Here is a 20,883-nt window from a genome sequence, read left to right as displayed (position 1 = left end):
CTGAGGCACAAGAAGGTCCCCAAGAGTCATCAAGGTGCCCTGTGGCCAGGAGGGCCCCAGAGGTCTGCTGGGGTGCAGGCAGCAGTTGAGGGAAGCTTCCCCTGCCCCTCCACCCTGCTGAGCCCACAGCTGCAGTTTGCCCTCTTGGGGTCCCAGCTCTGGGGGCTGCTGCTCTCCTCTGGAGGTGCTTAGAGACCATCCCAGAGCCTCCTGCTGCAGCGGGGCAGCTGCTGGCAGAGGCTCTGCTGGAGGCTCAGCTGCACCTTGCCAGCCTGGCTGCCCTTGCTGCTACTTCTGCTGCCCTGTGCCAGGAGGAGCTGCTGCCTACAGGGCTCGGAGCTGCCTGGGCAGCCAAGGTGCTCCCAGAGCCTTGCAGATCCCTTCCATAGGCACTGAGCTGTGTGCAGAGGCCACTCAGGGTCTCCTTCAGCACTGCAGCCTGGCACTGCTCTTGCCCACAGGCAGGCAGAGCAGGGGGGCTCCTGGAGATGGCCACTAGCCTTTCTGTCTCTCCCCCTCCAGGCTGGTTTCCTTCCCTCCTCCCCTGCTGTGGATTCCTTCTCTGAAGGAGCCCTGGAGAGCACCAACCCTGCAGGGCCTGCCAGCAGCTGCCCCCAGGCAGCAGGGCACAGCCTGGACCTGGGAGCCAGGCCTGGGGGAGAGGCTCAGGATGGAAGTGACCACAGCTGAGCCTCGGGAAGACTGCCACTGAGCCACAGCTAGGGCACCACTGCCAAGCTGCAGCATGACCCGAGCCGCCGCTGGACCACCACCACCAAGCCGCAGCGAGGAGGCTGTACTGGAGCCGGTGAAAGGCTGCCACAGAGCAGCAGTAGTGGTCCTGAGCTGGTCCCTGGCTGAGGTACTGGCTGTGAATAGCACCAGAGGGTGGTAGGGCTTGGAAAGGACATCCAGAGATCATCAACTCCAACCCTAATAGGTACTTCCAGAGACTTCTGAGTGCAAGATGAAGAGTGCAAGGGATTGGATGCAGAATGAGAACAGGAGAGATGTTAAGGCAGTTCCAGTGGAGTGTTGGAAACCTTTGATCTCGCAGCAGAGTTCCGTTTGGTCTCTCTGTTGCTGGGATTTTGAGCTGTGCTCTCCTGCCTTCTGACTTCAGTCTCCAGAGGTCCCTTCCAACCTGTACCAATCTATGATTCTAGGATTCTTGGCAGCTCTTTCTACTGGCTTCTGTAAAAGGTACAGGGAACTGTGGCTGAGCTCTACTGGGGCCCTTTGTCCTCAGGTGGGGACCAAGAGCTGAATCCAAGGTGCAGGAGTGTCCTGTTCTGCTGTTCTGCTGTGTCTATATAAATGTAAATGCACTCTGGCCCTTTCCTTTTACATTGTAGGATTTAGTTGCTTTCTGTAAATACGTTTCCATTTTGACTTCCTAGACTCTGAGTGTGGTCAGATTTGCTCTCTGGGGCAGATTGCTGAAGAAAAAATAAATGATTGGGGAGGATTTAATTCAACCCATAACAAGCAGCAGCTCTGAGAGAACTGCACCCTGGGAAGCTGCCTGCACCCCACAAGTGTGGTGGTAGTGGTAGGGCCAGACAGGCCTGGCCACAGCACTCCAGGTGTGGCCTCACCAGGGCTGAGTACCAGAAGACAATCTCCTCCCCGCTCCTGCTGGGCACAGATTTTCAGTCCCAGCCAGGATGCCTTTGGCTTTCTTGGCCACCTGGGCACTGCTGGACACTGCTGTGGCACCAGGTCAGACCCACGTGCAACTCCTGCACTTGGTTTGCCTGGAGCCCAGGGCATGTTGATCTGTTAGAGGGTAGCAGGGCTCTGCAGAGGGACGCTGTGTAAGGAACGAGGTTATTAATCATTTATGAACAAATGCAAAAATTTATTTTTATTAATATTAAAGTATTACTAACCTTTGTCAATATTTATATGCAGATCCTAGTGCCTGGTGGAGTGTTTCCCATCAACTGGCATACCCAGATCATGGAATCCTGGAAGGGGTTGGGCTGGAAGGAACTTCCAAAGCTGACTGCCAAAGGCTGCTGAGGCACTGGAGCAGGTTGCTCAGAGAAGCTGTGGAGGCTCCAAGCCTGGAAATGTTCAAGACCAGGCTGGGTGAGGCCTTGAGCAACCTGGGCTGGTGGGAGGTGTCCCTGCCCATGGCAGGGCGTTGGAACTGGATGAGCATTGAGGTCCCTTCCAGCCCAAGCAGTCTATGGTTCTGTGAACCAGGAAACTGTTTGGCAGCTGTTGCTGTTTGGAAGACAATGAAACATTTTCCATCATCAGCAAAGAAAGCAACTTGGGCAACCCTGAGCAGCACCAGAGGGAGCTGAGCCCCTGGCACAAGAACACAACCCAGGGCAGCTCAGTCTGACATTGAGTTTAAAGGCAGTGACAACACAGAATCATGGAATCACCTGGGCTGGAAGGGACCTCCAGAGGTCACCCAGTCCAAGCCCTGCAGTCAGCAGGGACATCCCCAGCTGGAGCAGATTGTTAGAGCCCTGTCCAGCCTCACCTCCAGGGATGAGCCCCAATCACTTCCCTGGGCAACCTGTGTCAGTGTTCCAGCAGCCTCCTGGTGCAGAACTTGTTCCTCACATCCAATCTCAATCTGCTCTGCTCTCAGCCCAAACCCTTGTCCTTGCTCCTGTCCCTGCAGCCCTTTGGGAGCAGTCCCTCTGCAGCCTTCTTGTAGCCCCTTCAGAGACTGGGAGCTGCTCTAAGGTCTCCCTGGAGCCTTTTCTTCCCCAGGCTGCACTCCCTCAGCCTGTCCCCAGAGCAGAGCTGCTCCAGCCTCTGATCATCTTGGTGGCCTCCTCTGGACTCTCTCCACCAGCTCCAGGTCCTTGCTGAGGACTCCAGAGCTGGACACAGCCCTGCAGGGGGTGTCAGAGCAGGGAGCTAAGCTCCTCTCCCAGGGAAGGCAGAGCAGGAATCCACAGCAGGGCAGGAGTGGAACCAACCTGGGGGTGAAGAGACAGAAAGGTTTGTGGCCAGCTCTGCCTGCCTGTGGGCAAGAGCAATGCCAGGCTGCAGGGCTGAAAGGTATCCTGAGTGGGCTCTGGGCACAGCTCAGTGCCTGTGGAAGGGATCTGCAGGGCTCTGGGAGCACCTTGGCTGCCCAGGCAGCTCTGGGCTCTGCAGGCAGCAGAAGCAGCAGCCAGGCTGGCAAGGTGCAGCTGAGCCTCCAGCAGAGCCTCTGCCAGCAGCTGCCCTGCTGTAGCAGGAGGCTCTGGGATGGTCTCTAAGCACCTCCAGAGGAGAGCAGCAGCCCCCAGAGCTGGGACCCCAAGAGGACAAACTGCAGCTGTGGGCTCAGCAGGGCGGAGGGGCAGGGGAAGCTTCCCCCAGCTGCTGCCTGCACCCCAGCAGACCTCTGGGGCCCTCCTGGCCATAGGACACCTTGATGACTCCTGGGGAACTCCCTGTGCCCCAGCTGTGCCCCTTCTGCTCAGGCTGGGGTCAGAGCTTGGCACAGGAGCTGGAACCTGGCTCATGAAGGCCTCCAAGGTGCCAACAGCCCAAAGGCCTGCAGCTCTCTGGGTCTCAGAGTAATTGTAGAGCTGAAGAGAGTAGGCATCAGCTGGCATCAGCTAATACATGCCAAGAATCATCACTGACCCAGGGAGGGTCCTGCCTTGTGGCCACCCAAGGTGCCAACTCTGCCAGCCATGGCCAGGGGCACAGAGCAGACCTGGATGCCATCCCCAGCAGCAGCAGCAGCCAGGGCCAGCTGCAGGGACCCCAGAACCCCCCTGAGGTGCAGGGTGAGGAGGCCGAGCCCCAGCAGGGCACAGAGATGTAGGAAGACAGCAAACCTTTGAACAACTTTTGAGAAGGCTATGTTTTGTCTTTGAGTTGGGAAGGATTTAAACACCTTGTAACTGAAGAGAAAGACTAGGCAGAAGTTGAGTGGATATGTTGAGAAGCTTGTTTGTCAGTATTAACCTATTGTATGCTTTGCTTGGACCCATGTCAGTGAAAGGATAGCCAATGGGGATGTGACAACTCTGTACTACAAAAGTAGATAAGGTGACTATGTAACAGAGTAGAAGGCTTAGGTTTATGCTGAAGCTCTTGCTTTGCTTTTGCTTGTGCTTAGTGCTTTGCTTAGTTGCTTAGTCAATAAATGCTTTTGCCTTTTAAGAGTCTTCTGGCCTTGTCTTCATCTGGAAACACCATAACACACAGCCTATGAGAAGAACACTGCTGCTACAATTATACAGAGAGGTCTGAGGCAGTACTGACGTGAGCCTGCCAGGCCCTGTGCCAATGTCCAGCAGCTCAGCAGGGCTGCTCCTGGTCCCACAGCTTCAGCTCTGCACTGTTAGCTGCTGCCACCTGAGAAAGCAGCAATGGAGCCTCTGTTAGACACAGCACGGGCACTGGGGCTGGGCATCCTGAGCAGCTGAGGAACCCTGGGTAACACCTGCAGAGAAATGTTGGTTCTTCTGCCGGGTAGCGCTGGCCTTAGAGACAAAGCCTTCTCTGCCCTCGTCAGCAGCTGCAGAGAAAGGGCCTGCACCTTCATCCGCATCCAGATGAGACACAGCTGCCAGGAGCGCAGCTTCTCTGCTCCGGCTGTGGCATCCCGAGGTGCTGAGCGCAGCCTTGCCGACAGCCTCTGCAAAAGGAACACAGCCCCTGGCAGAATCTCCCAGTGGCAGGGGACAAACAAAAGCGTTCCACAAAGGAAACCAGAGGAGTCTCTTTGCCAACCCCAGGATTTCCATCAGAGGCTTTCTTGCCTAACTGCTCTGTTAGAGCTTACACTTGACAGAAACTTCAGCTCCTAGGGGAAAGCTTTGACTGAACAATTTCCTTTTCAGCCTTTCCCTTCTGACTGACAGAGATCAAACCCTCCCTGAAGCCCACACAAGCTGAGCAGAAGGAGATTCCCTGTGAGGGCGAGGCTGCACCACCGCTGGCATCCATGCTGAGAGAGGGCACTGGGAGCACTGGCGAGGGACAGGAAGAACACAGGAACCGTACTGGGAGCACTGGGAGGGCCTGGGGGTCACTGGGTATTACTGGGAACACTTGAATGGGATTTTGCAGTTCCTGGGAGCACTGTGCTTCTGGGAGAACACTGGGAGCACTGTGAGGGACTGGGAGGATGCTAGGGCCATACTGGGAGCACTGGAACTGGTGGTCACTGGGTATTACTGGGAGCACTGGGAGACACAGTGAGGACACCAGGGTCTTACTAGGAGTGATTTTGGAGATACTTAGAGCACTGGGAGGGACAGGGAGGACACTGGGATCACTGGTAGCACTGGAAGGGGATCGGGGGGGGGGTTACTGGAAGCAGTGGGAGGAACTGGGAGTGTTCTGTGGTCTTACTGACATCACTGGGAGGAGTTTGGAGCACTGGGGCCATACTGGAAACACTGGGAGGACAGTGGGGGCATACCGGGAATGCTGGGAGAGACTGAGCAGCACTGAGTGTTACTGGTAGCACTGGAAAGAGATTTGGGGATACTGGGAGGACATTGGGAGCACTAGGAAAGGAATTTGGGGTTAGTGGGAGGGACTGAATGAACACTGGGCCCACACTGGGAAGGCCTGTGGATCACTGGGGATTACAGTCAGTGCTGAAACCTATTTTGGGGTAGTGAAAGGGACTGTAAAGACCCTGGGACCACACTGGGAGAGACTGAGAGGACACAGGGATCACTGGCGAGATGGGGAAGGGTATTTGGGGGTTGCTTGGAGCACTGGAAAGGACTGAGAGGACACTAGGACCATATTGGCATCAGTAGAGGGGACTAGAAAGGCACATGGTGTTACTGGGAGCACTGGGGAGAGATTTTGGAGTTACTGGGAGCACTGGGGGGTCTGGGAGGGCACTGGGAAGGGGATGTGGGCTTTAATGAGAACACCGGGAGGAACTGGGAGGTCACTGGGTGTTACTGGGAGCCCTGGAAAGGGATTTTGGAATTACTGGGAGCAGACTTTGGGGGCATCTGAAGGATTCTGGGGACATGTAAAGGCATCTGGGGGCCTCTGGAGGGCATCTTAGGAGGGTCCCAAAGGAGCTGGGGGGTTTTGGGCTCTGTAACATTGCACTTCACCTTTTGTATCTTGCTGAATGACCTTGGACAAATAAATGCAGATCAGCTGAAGGAACAGCCTCGGTGCTGGAAGAGCTGACATGGACACAGCCTGAGCTCTGATTCTGAGATTGCTCCAAGCTGTTAAACAAAACTTCTTTTGCTCTGCTCTGTGGTAAAGAAAAAAAAAAAGAGAGAGAGAGAGAGAGAGGAAAAAGGGGAACAGGGGAGTGTTGGCTCAGATGGATTTTCTATCTTAGAATTTAGCTGCAAGCTGTTAGCTGGAAAAATGCTACAGAGGGTCAGTAGGCTGCAGAAAGAGAGTGGAGCCCTTCAAACAGCAGAAGACTTGCATAAATATCTGTTCTCTGGCTTCCAGCTGGCTGTGGAAAGCTGTTGTTTGAGGAGCTCTTCAAGTGCCATTGAAAATGGCAGTGTTTGTTTCTCTTGTGTAAAAATGATCCTTTCAGATGCTTATCAAGCTCTTTTTCTGCTTTCTGTAGTACTACCCCTGGCAAAGGGTCTGCTCTTTGGCAGTGACTGCTGAAACAACACAAGTCAGGCTGTAAATTAGATTATTAACGTTTTTGGTACAGCTTAATTTATAACTTGAAAAGGATCAGTGAGCTCAGAGATGTCCCAGATGGTTTTACATCCAGAAGAAAAAAAACAACCAACCACCCAACAACACAAAATAAACCCAGATAAAACTGCCCAGTGCTGTAATCCCAAAAGGAGCAGCAGATTTGAAACTTTGACCCCTACTGAAGCACGCAGAGGAACATGTTTTTGTGACAGCTCCACTGTCACAGCTATGCCAGCAGCTCTGGGAAGAGAGGCTGTGCTTGACTCTTTGGAAAGAATGTGACTAGTTCTTCTTTTGCTTTGGTCTTTTTTTGATTTTTTCTTCCTCCCCCCAAACTCTCATTTCTGATGGCTTCTACTGCCAAGTCCGTGACCTCTGAAGGTCCACTCTGATGGGCAGCAGCTAAAATGCATCTGTGGCCAACACAGTTTCAGGCAGGTAAAACTGTGTCTCCTCTGCTGATAAGGTGTCTTTCTTCATGAGTGAGGTCTTCCCGTCACCTAAGCAGAGAGAAGAAAATCCAGCTTTGGAATCACAACACTAGAATCGTGAGACTCGTTCTGTGTGAAACCCCAGGAGAAGCCAAACCTAACCTCAGAACTGGCCTTAGAGCTCCTCTTTGGAAAACCATCGCTGCCAGTACCTGCCAACCCAACACAGTTTGTCAGTAAACTGGATTTGACCTCTGAAAAGTGTCAACAAATTGTCATCGGATAGCGCAGGAAGATACCGTGAGGTTTAACACACCAGCCCTGGAATGCACAAAGGAACTGCTTTAACGACTTTCTGTGTGTGTTAACAGCTTTAGTAGGAACACAGCAGAACCTTGGAATTATTATTTAATCTAAATATCCCTTCACAACCTTTCTCTCCTTGCCTGAAAAATCAGGAAGGGTTACATCACCGCCACTCAATTTGAAAACAAAGTTAACTTTGCTGTTGTCACAAACTACACAGAACTTGTATCACCCCACGCCAAAGCAAACAGCTTACCTCCAGCTGAGAGCTCCCTGGGAAGGTCAAGAGTTCTTTTATCCTGAAAGCTGTAAAACATTTTCACTACCCAGGCTCCAGCTGCTTCAACCAAAAGCTCTCTTTCTGCTCAGATGTGGGCTACTTACACTTTATTTTAGAAGTACTCATTCTTAAAGGACAACTTAAACACTTCCACAAGGAGCATCGGATGATATTCCTACTCCTACAATCCATTTCCATCTTCTTTAGCAAGCACACCACTCTCCACACTCTACTCACAACTCACAGTGTTCGTTATGTGGAAGGAAGGAGCTGGAGAACAGGTCTGAGGAGCAGCCAAGGCAACTGGGTTGTTTAGTCCAGAGAAAAGGAGGCTGAAGGGAGACCTCACCGCTCTCTGCAGCTCCCTGAAAGGAATCACAGATTGGGTCGGGTTGGAAGGGACCTCCAAATGTCATCTAGTCCAAACCTCCCCAGTGAGCAGGGACATCCCCCATACACAACAGTTTCAATTGTATAAACTGCCTGGTTCCAGACTTTTAAAACTTTTGATTCTATATCCTTTTGTGAGTTTTTCTACCCAGACTCGGGGAGCTGGGTAGAAGGGAGAAAGGAACACGATGAGCACATAATAAGATTGTACAGGTGAAGATTCAGAATACTGCACCAGTCAGAAAAGACACAAACTCTGACTTATTCTGAAGTCTGTCACTGGAAGTAAAAATTTGCTCAAATGTTATACCTAGCTGCAAGCAGGGAAAGTGGTTAAAGCCTCAAAGAGGAACCAACAGCTACAGATGAGACCATTTTCAGGACGTGAAAAGAATGCTGTGTCTGCACTCTTCAAAGCAGAGTGTCCTGATTTAGATGACCACAACCCTCTCAGGAATTGCTTCCTTAGATGCTTATCTGGGCTCAGACAGCCATTCCCTTCAGCCCTCCTCTCTCTCGAGCAGCACATTTTGCCAGGCTCTTTATCCAGAGCTGTGATCCAGACAAGCCTGGAAGAAGGAAAAGGATGAGAAATGAAGACAAATGGGGAGGAGAAGGGGGGGCAAAGCTAGGCTAATAAGGAGCAGCATTGCTCAGCCATGATGAGGGAAGCAGAGAGGACTGGTTTGGAAGGCAGGAAGGTGCTTTTGGCAGCTTGGGCAGCACTTGCACTGCCAGCTGGGTTCCATGGAGCATTTACACTGAGGCACTGAAAGAGATACTACAGTAAGTGTGCTTAGATGGAGGCTCTTGCAATAAAAGCTACAGGAATCAACAAAGGCCACTCCTTGCTTGCTTTTTGCTTTAACTGAAAAGTTTCTCACTTTGTTCTAATTCCCAAAAGGTTTTCACTGCATTCATAGGCCAATTAGAGGCTTGCCCTGGCTGTATTTAACACCTAGAAATTCCCATCAATATCTTTGCAGGACAAGAAAAAAATACAAAGCACAAACTGCTTTATATTATTATAAAGGAACTTGAAATCCTACAGGAACTGTATTTTTATGACAAGTGATTTTTTTTTATGTCATACCCACAAGTACATTTTCACCACCTAACTGTCACAGTTGTAACTCAAAGCCCAGCAAGATAAAGTCTATCAAGAAAAAATAAAAAGAGAAAGCTAAAGAATTCTAATTCTCTTCCCTTTTTTCTTTAAGAGATCAAAAACTATAATAAGATAGGCCTGAACTTCATGAGATCTGGGATTCGGATAAGCTAGGGAAATCATTTTGTTTGAACTCTATGGTTCTTGTGTTCAGCAGTAGAATGACACACTGCTAAGCCCCTCACAACATGAAACACAGGCTTCTGAAACTGGAGCTTCTGTCTCACTGCTATTTCCATGACATTGTGTCCAAATCCTAATTCTGTGTAATTTAACCTGTTCATGGCTTTTGCCACAGATCGCTCTTAGCATGTGAGTTTCTGAACCTAGAGGAGTCTTATTGCTGTATCACTTTGAGCTCAGGAAAACATGCCAAATCAGAGCTACAGTGCAGAAATCACATTTATAGGACTGAATCAGCCCAACTTTATATTTCTGCAGGCAGACAGCATCTGTCTGAATGCTGTATTCCAGTAAGTGTGCCTGGGAAGAGCACAGGAGCAGGCTCCATGCTCATCACAGCCCTGAGGGCACTTGCCAGCTAGCAACTAAGCATTACACAGCTGCTCCCTGCACCCAGCAGGATTTGGGGAAGAGAACTGGAAGGGTAAAAGTGAGAAAACTCATGGATTGGGATAATAATAATAATAGCAATAATGATAATAGTAATAATAATAGTAATAATGATAGTAATAATAATAGTAATTAATAATAATAATCCTAAGAAGGATAAGAAATGCAAATGAACACTATGGCTCCCCATCAGCTGACTGATGTCAATCCGGTCCTGGAGCAGCAGTCCACTGGCCAACCTGCCCTCTAGGTTTCTTGCTGAGTGTGTGGAATATCCTTGCTCAGTATGGAATACCCTTACTGAGTACGGAACTGCCTTTGGTCAGCTGGCATCAGCTGTCCCAGCTGTGTCTCCTCCCAGCTGCTTGTGCACCTCAGCCCTCTCACTGATGGGAGCTATGAGGAGCCTTGGCTCTTCCCAAGCACTGCTCAGCAGTAATCAAAATATCCCTGCATTAGCAATACTGTTTCCAGCACAAAGCCAAAGCACAGCCCCATACCAGCTGCTATGAAGAAAATTAGCTCCACCCCAGCCAAAACCACCACACAGCCTTAGCAACAGACAGAAAAAGATAAAGACAAGGTTGGAACCAGGTGGGGGTTTGGTCTCTTCTCCCCAGTAGCGAGTGCTAGGAGGAGAAGAAATGGCCTCAAAGTGCACCAGGGAAGATTTACATTGGCCATTGGAGGAAACTTCTTCACTGAAAGGGTTCTCAAACACTGGCACAGGCTCCCCAGGGAGGTGGTCGAAACCCTGTCCCTAGAGGTGTTTAAAAGAAGCAAGGATGTGGTTCTGAGGGACATGGTTTAGCACCAGCCTTGGCAGAACTAGACAATGGTTGGACTCGATCTCGAAGGTCTTTTCCAACCCAAATGGTTCTATGATTCTAGAATGTTTTACCAAACCCTACACAGGCCTCCCAAAATAGCCACTCAAAATCCAGAGAAGTCAACCCAAGGTTGAACACAACCATTCACACAATTTTACAGAGGCACAGCTCTATAAACACAAAGCACAGCTTGTTAAGCTGAAGTCTGTTTTGGGAAGAAGTAACAAAGCTTGTGGAAAAAAAAGGCAAAATATATAGACCTGACAGTCACAGAGCTCTGTGTCTCTACTGCAAGCTCAGACCAAAACTGAACGTATTTCACTAGTGGAAAATGAAAGACATGCATGGAAAAATATTTCTTGGCAGCTGTAAGACTTGCATTGCTCAGGTACCAGAAAGCAACTTCTAGAGAAAAAAAAAAAATTATCTGTGGCTATTCCAGTTTTAAGGAGTATTCCCTACAGGCAGAGTCCATTTCTTCTCCTGTTCTACTGGCCAGGAGCACCTTTAGCACAGGGCCATGGGTCTGCTCTCTGCATCAGGCACTCTGATTTAATTGCAGAATCACATTCAGGTTGGAAAAGACCAAGGACATCCCTGCTCTACAAAGTCCATCCCTAGCTCTATCTGTTCTTGTTAGAAAATACTTCTTTCCACCCTCCACCCTTCAATGTAGCTATCAACTAGAATATTAAAACCTTGCTTAAAAACAACTAGGATATTTCCCAGTGCCATCAGGCTCAGGAAAAAAAACCAATCAGCTAAAAAAAGCCTTACTTTTCCTGTATTTATGTTCTGTGTTGCTCTCCACTGAACAAACCAGGGAATAAAATGACAGCAGATAAACACTCTTCAGGGAAAATTGCTGTGTCAGACACAAGGGAGAGTCTGAGCTCTGTCTGCTGCATGGGCTGGACCTGTTCTATCAGCCCCTAACTGGGGCAGGGCTTCAAACACAGGGCCACACACATTCCGGGTGCTTTGCAGAACAAATTGCTCCTCTGGTTCCCTACATTCAGGGCACAGGCTTGAAGAGGAAAACAAATAAATAAATAAGAGTAGCACTGCAGGACGATGTAATATAAAAGGAAACGATGAGTAAGGTCTAAACAGGTGAGGAGAAGTCCTCTTTTGTCTGCCCTTTCATTTGAGACACCCACCCTGCATTGCTTGATTTGTGGTGCTGAAGCACTTGCTGTGTCCTTTCAGCATTCACAGGGAATTGTGAGCTCAAAATTAAAACCACAGCTGCCCCTGTGCCCTCTGTCAGCCCTGGTGCTGGCATCATTGAATGGTTTGGTTTGGAAGGGACCTTACAGATCATCCAGTTCCAACCTCCCTGCCATGGGCAGGAACATCTTCCCTAGAGCAGGTTGGCTCAAGGCCTCATGCAGCTTGGCCTTGAACACCTCCAAGGAGGGGCCATCCAGGCTGAGTCTGTGGGACCCACAGGATGGACAAACCCAGCTGCACTTCCAGTTGGAATTTTCCCTGATACTTGTCCTGTCCTGTGTTAGTTTGTTAAAAAGAAAAGCACTGGCTGGGAACACTTCAAATAAAAAGCCAGCAAAACGCACTCTCTTTTTGCACAGAGGAGATTTGCATGAAAAAAAGAGTAAAAAGCTGTGCCTTGAGCAGGTGAAGCCTCTGTGATGCTCAGTTACAACGAATCAGCAGCCCCAGGAGACTTCCTTTCCACCCCAGAAGTCAAACTGGGAGATTTCAGAAATCACACAACCCCCAACTCCAGATCTGCACAAGGTCACAGAGCTGCAGAAGGGTTTCCTAAAATTAATGCTTGTGACACCTTCAAGACACCATCAGGATGAGACCTCAGAAGAGCCTGCAGGGTACTTTCTCTTTCCATCTTCAGCTCAGACTGTTCATGCTGAGCAATAAATCAGGTCTCAGGCCACGTAAGGGTGAAACCAAGCACTGCAGAGCTGCTTACACTGACCCACATCCTCCTTCAGGGCTGGGTGGCTGCATCTGGAAAGCTCCATGCTGGGTGACCCCTCTGTGAGGCCACACCTTGACTACTGGGGTCAGTTTTGGGCCCCTCACTCCCAGAAGGACATTGAGGGGCTGGAGCAGGTCCAGAGAAGGGCAACAATGCTGGGGAAGGGAGTGGAGAACAGGGCTGGGGAGCAGCAGCTAAGGGACCTGGGGGTGTTTAGTCTGGAGAGGAGGAGGCTCTCTACAGCTCCCTGACAGAGGGTTGCAGTGAGGTGGGGGTTGGCCTCTTCTCCCTAGTATCCTAGTATTCCTAGAGAGGAAACTGCCTGAAATTGTGGCAGGAGAGGTTTAAGTTGGAGATTAGAAGAAATTTCTTCCCTGGAAGAGTTCTCAAAAACTGGAACAGGGTTCCCAGGGAGGTGGTGGAATCCACATCTCTGGAGGTGTCTCTAGGCCTCAGAGATTCGGTGCTGAGGCACACGGTTTAGCACCAGCCTTGGTACAGTTAGATTAGGGTTGAATGGAATGATTTTAAAGGTCTTCTCCAGCTGAAAAAAATCTGTGATCCCATGACTCTGTGTCTTCACTGGAGCCAAAACCTACAGCGTGCAGGACTAGAATCATGGAATCATAGAAACATTTAGGTTGAAAAAGACCTTCAAGATCATTGAGTCCAACCATTAACCCTACTCTGCCAAGTCCAGTGCTAAGCCATATCCCCAAGCACCACACCTGCATGGCTTTGAAACACCTCTAAGGAGGGTGACTCCAGCACCTCCCTGGGCAGCCTGTTCCAATGCCCAACAACCCTCTGAGTGAGTACTTTTTCCCTAATGTCCAGCCTAAACCTCCCCTGGTGCAGCTTGAAGCCATTCCCTCTTGTTCTGCCACTAGTTACTTGGGAGAAGAGACCAACACCCCCCTCTTACAATGTTCCCCCCAAAAAAACCTGCCCTAGAGATTTAACTTATCATAGAATCAACAAAGTTGGAAAAGACCTCAGAGATCATCAAGTCCAATCTATCACCCAGCACATCATGACTAACTAAACCATGGCTTCAAGTGCCACATCCAATCCTTTTTTGAACACCTCCAGGGACAGTGATTCCACCACCTCCCTGGGCAGCACATTCCAATGGCAGATCACTCTTGCTGTGAAGAACTTTCTCCTCACCTCCAGCCTAAACTTCCTCTGGTACACCTTGAGACTGTGTCCTCTTGTTCTGGTGCTGGCTGCCTGGGAGAAGAGCCCAACCCCCTCCTGGCTACAACCTCCCTTCAGGTAGTTGTAGACAGCAATGAGGTCACCCTGAGCCTCCTCTTCTCCAGGCTAAACACCCCCAGCTCCCTCAGCCTCTCCTCACAGGGTTTGTGCTTGAGACCTATTCCCAACCTATTCCCAACCTATTCCCTTCTCTGGACACATTCAAGTGTCTCAGTATCCTTCTTAAATTGAGGAGCCCAGAACTGGACACAGGACTCAAGGTGTGGACTAACCAGAGATGAGTACAGGGTACAATGACTTCCCTGTTCCTGATGGCCACACTATTTCTGATGCAGACCAGGATGCCATTGGCTCTCTTGGCCAGCTGGGCACACTGCTGGCTCATGTTCAGGCGGCTGTCAACCAGTACCCCCAGGTCCCTCTCTGCCTGGCTGCTCTCCAGCCACTCTGACCCCAGCCTGTAGCTCTGCATGCGGTTGTTGTGGCCAAAGTGCAGCACCTGGCACTTGGACTTGTTAAATGCCATCCTGTTGGACTCCACCCATCTGTCCAGCTTGTCAAGGTCCCTCTGCAGAGCCCTTCTACCCTCTAACAGATCGACACCTGCTCCCAACTTGGTGTCATCTGCAAACTTACTAATGGTGGACTCAATCCCCTCATCCAGATCATCAATAAAGATATTGAACAGGATTTGGCCCAGAACTGATCCCTGGGGGACAGCACTAGTGCCTGGCTGCCAGCTGGCAGTGGCACCATTTACCACCACTCTCTGGGCTCGGCCCTCCAGCCAGTTCCTAACGCAGCACAGAGTGCTCCTGTGCAGGCCAGGGGCTATCAGCTTGGCCAGGAGTTTGCTGTGGGGAATGGTGTCAAAGGCCTTGCTGAAGTCCAGGCACACTACATCCACAGCCTGCCCCACATCCACCAGGCAGTCACCTGATCATAGAAGGTGATCAAACTTGGGCTTACCAGCAATGCCACCAAGATGTCCAGCACGGTTTGTCCCTGGGCAGTGTGTTCTTGGACGATTTCTTGATGACACTTTCAGTCTGGTGGCTGGACATTCTGGACAGACACACAGGTGAAAGGGATTAGCACTTATCCAAGCTTTTGGGTGAGTCTTTGCACAGGATCACAGACACAGAATGGGAGGGATTGGAAGGGACCTCTAGAGATCATCGAGTGCAAACCCCTCTGCCAAAGCAGGGTGACCAAGTGCAGGTCACACAGGAACACATCCAGGAGGGTTTGGAAAGTCTCCAGAGGAGACCCCACAGCCTCTCTGGGCAGCCTGCCCCAGGGCTCCAGCAGCCTCACCACCAAGCAGTCTCCCCATTGTTCCTTGTCCTCTCCCTGTCACCATCACCACAGAAAAGAGACCATCCCCTTCATCCTGACAGCCGCCCCTCAGATACTGTTAGACTTTGGTAAGATCCCCCCTCAGCATTCTCTGCAGACTAAACAACCCCAGGACATCTTCCAGTCCCCCACTGTCAGGAATATGTGATTTGTGTCAAAAGGTGAGTTAGGAGTAAAGTTCAAGGAGCCGTTTTCGAAAAGCTTGAACTGACTTTTAACAAGACAAACCAAAGATAAAAGCAGTGCTGGCTCTGCCTCGGAATGTGTGGATTTCAGATAAGAAACCTTGGGAACGGTGCATGTTTAAGATGGGAGGCTTTTCAGCACTCTGTGAGAAAGATTACTTCAATCCTTTGATCCCATCCTCCTCCTGAGCACCCCAGAACATTCTAAGAACTCATTATCATTATCATATTCCTGCCTTCTATTTAACATAAGCCTGTTTATGTAAATGAGATAGCTATATAAGAAGGAAAAAAAGCTATTGCTGTTGCTGTGGTTTTGTCCCTTTTCTCAGCCCTGCACGCTGCTTTGCTTGCCAATTTTATTCCCAATAAAATTTTAAAGGATACTTTTTTTGGCTAGCGTATTCATAGCACCCACTCATCCTCACAGCTCTCCATTGGACTCTCTCCAGCAGATCCCTGTCCCTCTTGAACTGGAGAGCCCAAAACCAGCCCCAAGGGCTCACTGCTGTGCCACGGAGAACTTGCTGCCCACCAGGACTCGCAGGTCCTCTCCCCGGGGCAGCCTCCCAGCAGGGCAACCTCTACTCCGTACTTCTAACGTTTCTCCCGGCGTGGCTGAGGGTGCCCCCACCCCCCCTCTGCCAACTCACCACTCTGCGGGGTCGCAGCCGGGGCCGCCCCACGCCTTGGGCCGCCCCACGCCTTGGGCCGCTCCCACACCTCTCAGGACGCCCCCTGCCGATTCCGCAGCGCTCCCACCGCCCCCACAACCTCTTGTTCTCACCTGGGCCCCGCTCCGGCCCGGCCGGCGGCGAGAGAGGCCACGGCGCTCACCGAGCACTGACTGGGAACGCACCACGGCCCAGCCCCGAGCGCTGCCGCTGGCGGGAGGAGCGGCACGGCCGGGCCGGGAGCTGTGTGCAGCACAAAACATCCACACGGAGCTGTGTGTGCGCAGAGCATGGGCAGAGAGGCGTGGGACGCGTGTGTGTGTGCTTGGACATTGTCTGGCTGGCTCCAGCAGAGCCTTCGGCACTGCCTCTCACAGCAGGCTCCTGCAGGCTCTCCTGGCACAAGGCTGGGACCAGAGCCCCCTGCACGGCATTCAAACCTGGCTGATGGCCCCAAAGAGTGCTGGGGAATGGAGCTAAGCCTGGCTGGCAGCCAGGCACCAGTGGTGTCCCCCAGGGCTCAGGGCTGGGGCCTGTCCTCTTTCAGGTCTTTATCAATGAGCTGGGTGAGGCCAATGAGGCTCCCTCAGTCAGTCTGCAGATGGCAGCGAGCTGGGTGGCTGTGCCCATCTGCTAGAGGGTAGGGAAGCTTTACAGTGGGATCTGGACAGTACAGACCCATGGGCTAAGGCTCACTGAATGAAGTTCAACAAGGCCCAGGGCCAGGGCCTGCACCTGGCTCACAACAACCCCATGGGGAGCTACAGACCTGGGGCTGTGTGGTTGGAAACCTCCGACCTGGGGAGGCACCTGGGGCTGGCAGTCACTGACCAGGAGCCAGCAGTGCCAAGGTGGCCAAGAAAACCACTGGCATCCTGGCTTGGCTCAGAGAAAGGGAGGGTAGTGGGGACAGGAGGTGACCATCCCCCTGTGCTCAGCTCTGGGGAGGCCACACCTCGAGTGCTGTGTTCAGCTCTGGGCCCTCACTGCAGGAAGGACACTGAGGGGCTGGAGCCTGTCCAGAGAAGGGCAACAAGGCTGGAGAAGGGCCTGGAGCCCCTGGGCTGAGAAAGGGTCTGAGGGAGCTGGGGGTGTTCAGGCTGAAGAAGAGGAGGCTGAGGGGAGACCTCATTGCTCTCTCTAGCTCCCTGAAAGCAGAGGGCCAGCCTCTTCTCCTTGGTGGCAAGGGACAGGACCAGTGGAAATGGATACAAGGTGTGCCAGGGGAGCTTCAGGCTGGATATTAGGAATTATTTCTTCCCTGAAAGGGTTCTCAAACATTGGAGTGATCTGCCCAGCATGGTGGTGGAGTCAGCACCCCCAGAGGTGTTTAAGCAGCCTGTGGACTTGGTGTTTAGGGACATGGTTTAGTTTTGACCCTTCCGTGCTGTCTCTCAGGTTAGACTGGATGGTCTGGAAGGTCTCTTCCAATCAAATGTATTCTGTGTGCATCAAAATCTCTCTGTGTGCAAACCATGTAGATGTGTCTGTGGCTATGTGTAGGTGTGCCAAAACAGACACCTGTCTGGATAAATGTGAATGCATTCCACACACAAACAGCCAGGGGAAAAGCCCTTTCCCCTTGCCTTGGAGGAAAGTCCTGTTGGGAAAAGCTGGAGCAAGGCTGAGCTGGCAGTGTCCTCCAAATGTGAAAGCACAGAGATCTTGGTTTGGGAGTGGGGCTGATGCAACCTGGCCTTTTAGTCATTGGGATTTTTTAAGACAGATTTGGGCATCGAGCCTCACCTTGCATATCTCCAGGGATGGGGCCCCAACCACCTCCCCAGGCAACCTGTTGCAGTGTTCCACCGCCCTCATGGTGCAGAACTTGTTCCTCACATCCAGTCTGAATCTGCTCTTCTCTAATTTCAAACCATTGCCCCTTGTCCTGTCCCTGCAGGCCTTTGCAAACAGTCTCTCTGCAGCCTTCTTGCACCCCCCTTCAGCTACTGGAAGGTTGCTCTAAGGTCTCCCTGGAGCCTTCTCTTCTCCAGGCTGAACAGCTCCAACTCTCCCAGCCTGTCCCCACAGCAGAGGTGCTCCAGTGCCCTGATTATCTTCCTGGTCCTCCTCTGGACCCTCTCCGTCAGGTCGATGCCCTTCCTGTGATGAGGGCTCCAGAGCTGGCCACAGAACTGCAGGTGAGGTCTTAGCAGAGCAGGGGGGCAGAATCCCCTTTCCATCTGCTGCCATTGGCATTCTGGGCTGCAAGTGCTCACTGTCTGCTCACGTCCAGCACCTCTGGAGCACCTCTGTTACAAAGACAGGCTGAAGAGAAAAATCACACTAAAATGAGGGAAAAAGTTTTCAATATTTGGTTTGTGAGGGAAGAAAGGCTCCAAATGTTGGTCAAAATCAGGGTTTTGAGGGGACCAGGCATTAAAATGTTGTTTATGAAAGGAAAAAAAATGTGAGAAAAGGGGAAAATAAGGGTGAAAATTGTGCTTGTAAGAAGGAAAAATGGCCTTAAAATGGTGCTTTTTAGGGCAAAAAGAGATGTAGCTGCCACTTTGTGGCTACAACTCATAGAATCATAGAATTGTTAGGGCTGGAAGGGACCTCAAGGATCACCCAGTTCCAACCCCCCGCCATGGGCAGGGACACCTCACACTAGATCAGGTTGCTTGGAGCCACATCCAGCCTGGCCTTAAAAACCTCCAGGGATGAGGCTTCCACCACCTCCCTGGGCAACCTGTGCCAGTGTCTCACCACCCTCATGGTGTAAAACTCAAGGGGAGCTCCCTCCTGCTGCCATTTTGTGCAGCTATAACTCGAGGGGAGCTCCCTCCCTGCCACCATTTTGTGGTTATAACTCAAGGGGAGCTCCCTACCTGCTGTCATTTTGTGCAGCTATACCTCGAGAGGAGCTCCCTCCCTGCCACCATTTTGTGCAGCTATAACTCGAGGGGAGCTCCCTCCCTACTGCCATTTTGTGCAGCCATACCTTGAAGGGAACTCCCTCCCTGCCGCCATTTTGTGCAGCTATACCTTGAGGGGAGCTCCCTCCCTGCTGCCATTTTGTGCAGCTATAATTCCATGGGGGCTCCCTCCCTACCACAAATATGGTGACCTGAAATACAAACTGATAGACCTGTTTGTGGAGAGGTGACCACTTGTTGCAGTGGGGCAAATGGCTCTGATCCATGGGGCAAGCCTCTGTTTACTGGGACATGCTTACGTGCTTTACTTCCACTGCCTACCAACCTTTGGAGTCACTGTTCATAAAAACACACCCTCTCTCACTCTACTAGGCAGTTTCCCAGCCTGGTTATCATACATCCCAGTATTGCTGCATTTTCTCATCCGCTCTCATATGGATCTGAAGGTCAGCAAACCATCTTATTATCTACCAACCGTGGGTTCCCACATCTCCCCCTTTCTTGTTTTTTAATCAGAGTATGTGGCAATCATGGTATTCAGTCCAGATTCAGAGGTCTTCTGGTTTTGTTTACACGCAATCAGCCTCAGTTCCGCGCAATTGGTTTCAATTCAGCACAACCAGTCTCAGTTCAGTTTCTGTTAGCCTGCTTTCCAGTTTCGTTACCATGTGATCACTCTGTGTTCTGCTTTCATTTACGGGGCAGTCATTGAGATCAGTCTCAGGTCAGTTGATTTCCGGCTTCATGTGCACCTCCATCACTGCTGTCAGTCTTTGTCTAGCCACCTGCACCATGGGCAGGAGACTTTGGGTGCTTCACAGGATGGTGAGATCTATGAACTAAACCAAACCCAGCATTTTTAAGTTCCAACCTGTAAAGCAGTGCTTAGGGTTGAGCCAGTAAAGACTTACGTCTGACTTCCACAGTGTTATTGTGCATTAACTTCTGCGTGTAGCTTTGCAACCTGCTGCTGCAGATTGCTAGCAAGGCTCTTTGCAAATACATCTTAGTTCTTGTATTGGGCCTTCATTCATGCCATTATATTTTATCTGGATACAGCAATTCTGACTCTCTGCATCCCAAACACGGAGCCAAGCTGACCTGGGTTTTTCTTTTGTTTTTCCTTTGTTGTTGTTTTTGTGTTACCACTGGCTACTAGTGTATTGGGATGCCACCCACTTACTGGGGCAGAAAACGATGGGTTGCTGATGTACCTGATGCAGTGACCGGTTGCTCTTTGCACAATCAAAATAGCAAAACTTATACTTACTGTCGAGTTGGTTGAAATAAGAGCTAGGCAGGCAACAAAGGTATTTTCTGGTGCTGGCATCACTCCTACCTATGCCATCATGGTTTCTGTTTTCTGTTGTAATTGCTTCCCCGCGTGACAGCTGCAGTAGCTGGGTTCCTAGGAGTGCGTCACCTACTTGTCGATTTCTGCATCATAGGCTGAGACATCTGAGGTGTCAGGTTGCAGGACTAGTCCTTCCAGCTCATGATATGGCTTAACTTTTCCTGCTGGTGTCTACCAAGGACCTGTAGGTGATAAAACACAAGCACATCCCTTCCCTATGCTAACAAAACTACTGGCCCTCTCTAGGCTGGATCTCCCTGTGTGATGTATTCAGCCAATTCCCTCTCTTTTGTGTTTTAAAAGCAGGGATTTCAACGTAGCATGAGCATGTATGATTATAGCCTGTCCTGTGATGTTGTAGGGAATGCTTGTGACGAATTGCCATTGCTGTAAAATAATTGTATCTTATGTTTTGTATAGCCAGGTTTGTTACCTATTTTAATTTCTTTCAGCAGTTTCATGATTGCAAAACAGCTCAACAAATGACTCCATAGGTGTGATCTTTCTCTCTGGCAGCTGCAGGGGCATGTATTCAGTTACTTTTTCAAAGCATCAAGTCTTTTTGCTTATCTACTTAAGAGAGCTAGTACCTAACCTGGTATGCTTCTGATTAGATCTCAGTGTATGCTTGAAAACAAATCCTTTAACT

The 20,883-nt window shown here is 50.7% G+C and overlaps 1 non-coding gene across 1 annotated transcript; it reads right to left on the bottom strand.

The window, feature by feature from the left end:
- Window positions 1–3,525: 3,525 nt before the first annotated feature.
- LOC128977120 (small nucleolar RNA SNORD45) lies at window positions 3,526–3,607 on the bottom strand. The gene has a single exon (XR_008489402.1). It is a non-coding gene; the product is annotated as a small nucleolar RNA SNORD45 (small nucleolar RNA).
- Window positions 3,608–20,883: the final 17,276 nt, after the last annotated feature.

Source organism: Indicator indicator, chromosome 30, assembly GCF_027791375.1.
Source record: "Indicator indicator isolate 239-I01 chromosome 30, UM_Iind_1.1, whole genome shotgun sequence".
NCBI lineage: Eukaryota > Metazoa > Chordata > Aves > Piciformes > Indicatoridae > Indicator > Indicator indicator.
Note: the sequence above shows the minus strand (reverse complement) of the source record. Positions and strands in the feature narration are given on the sequence as shown.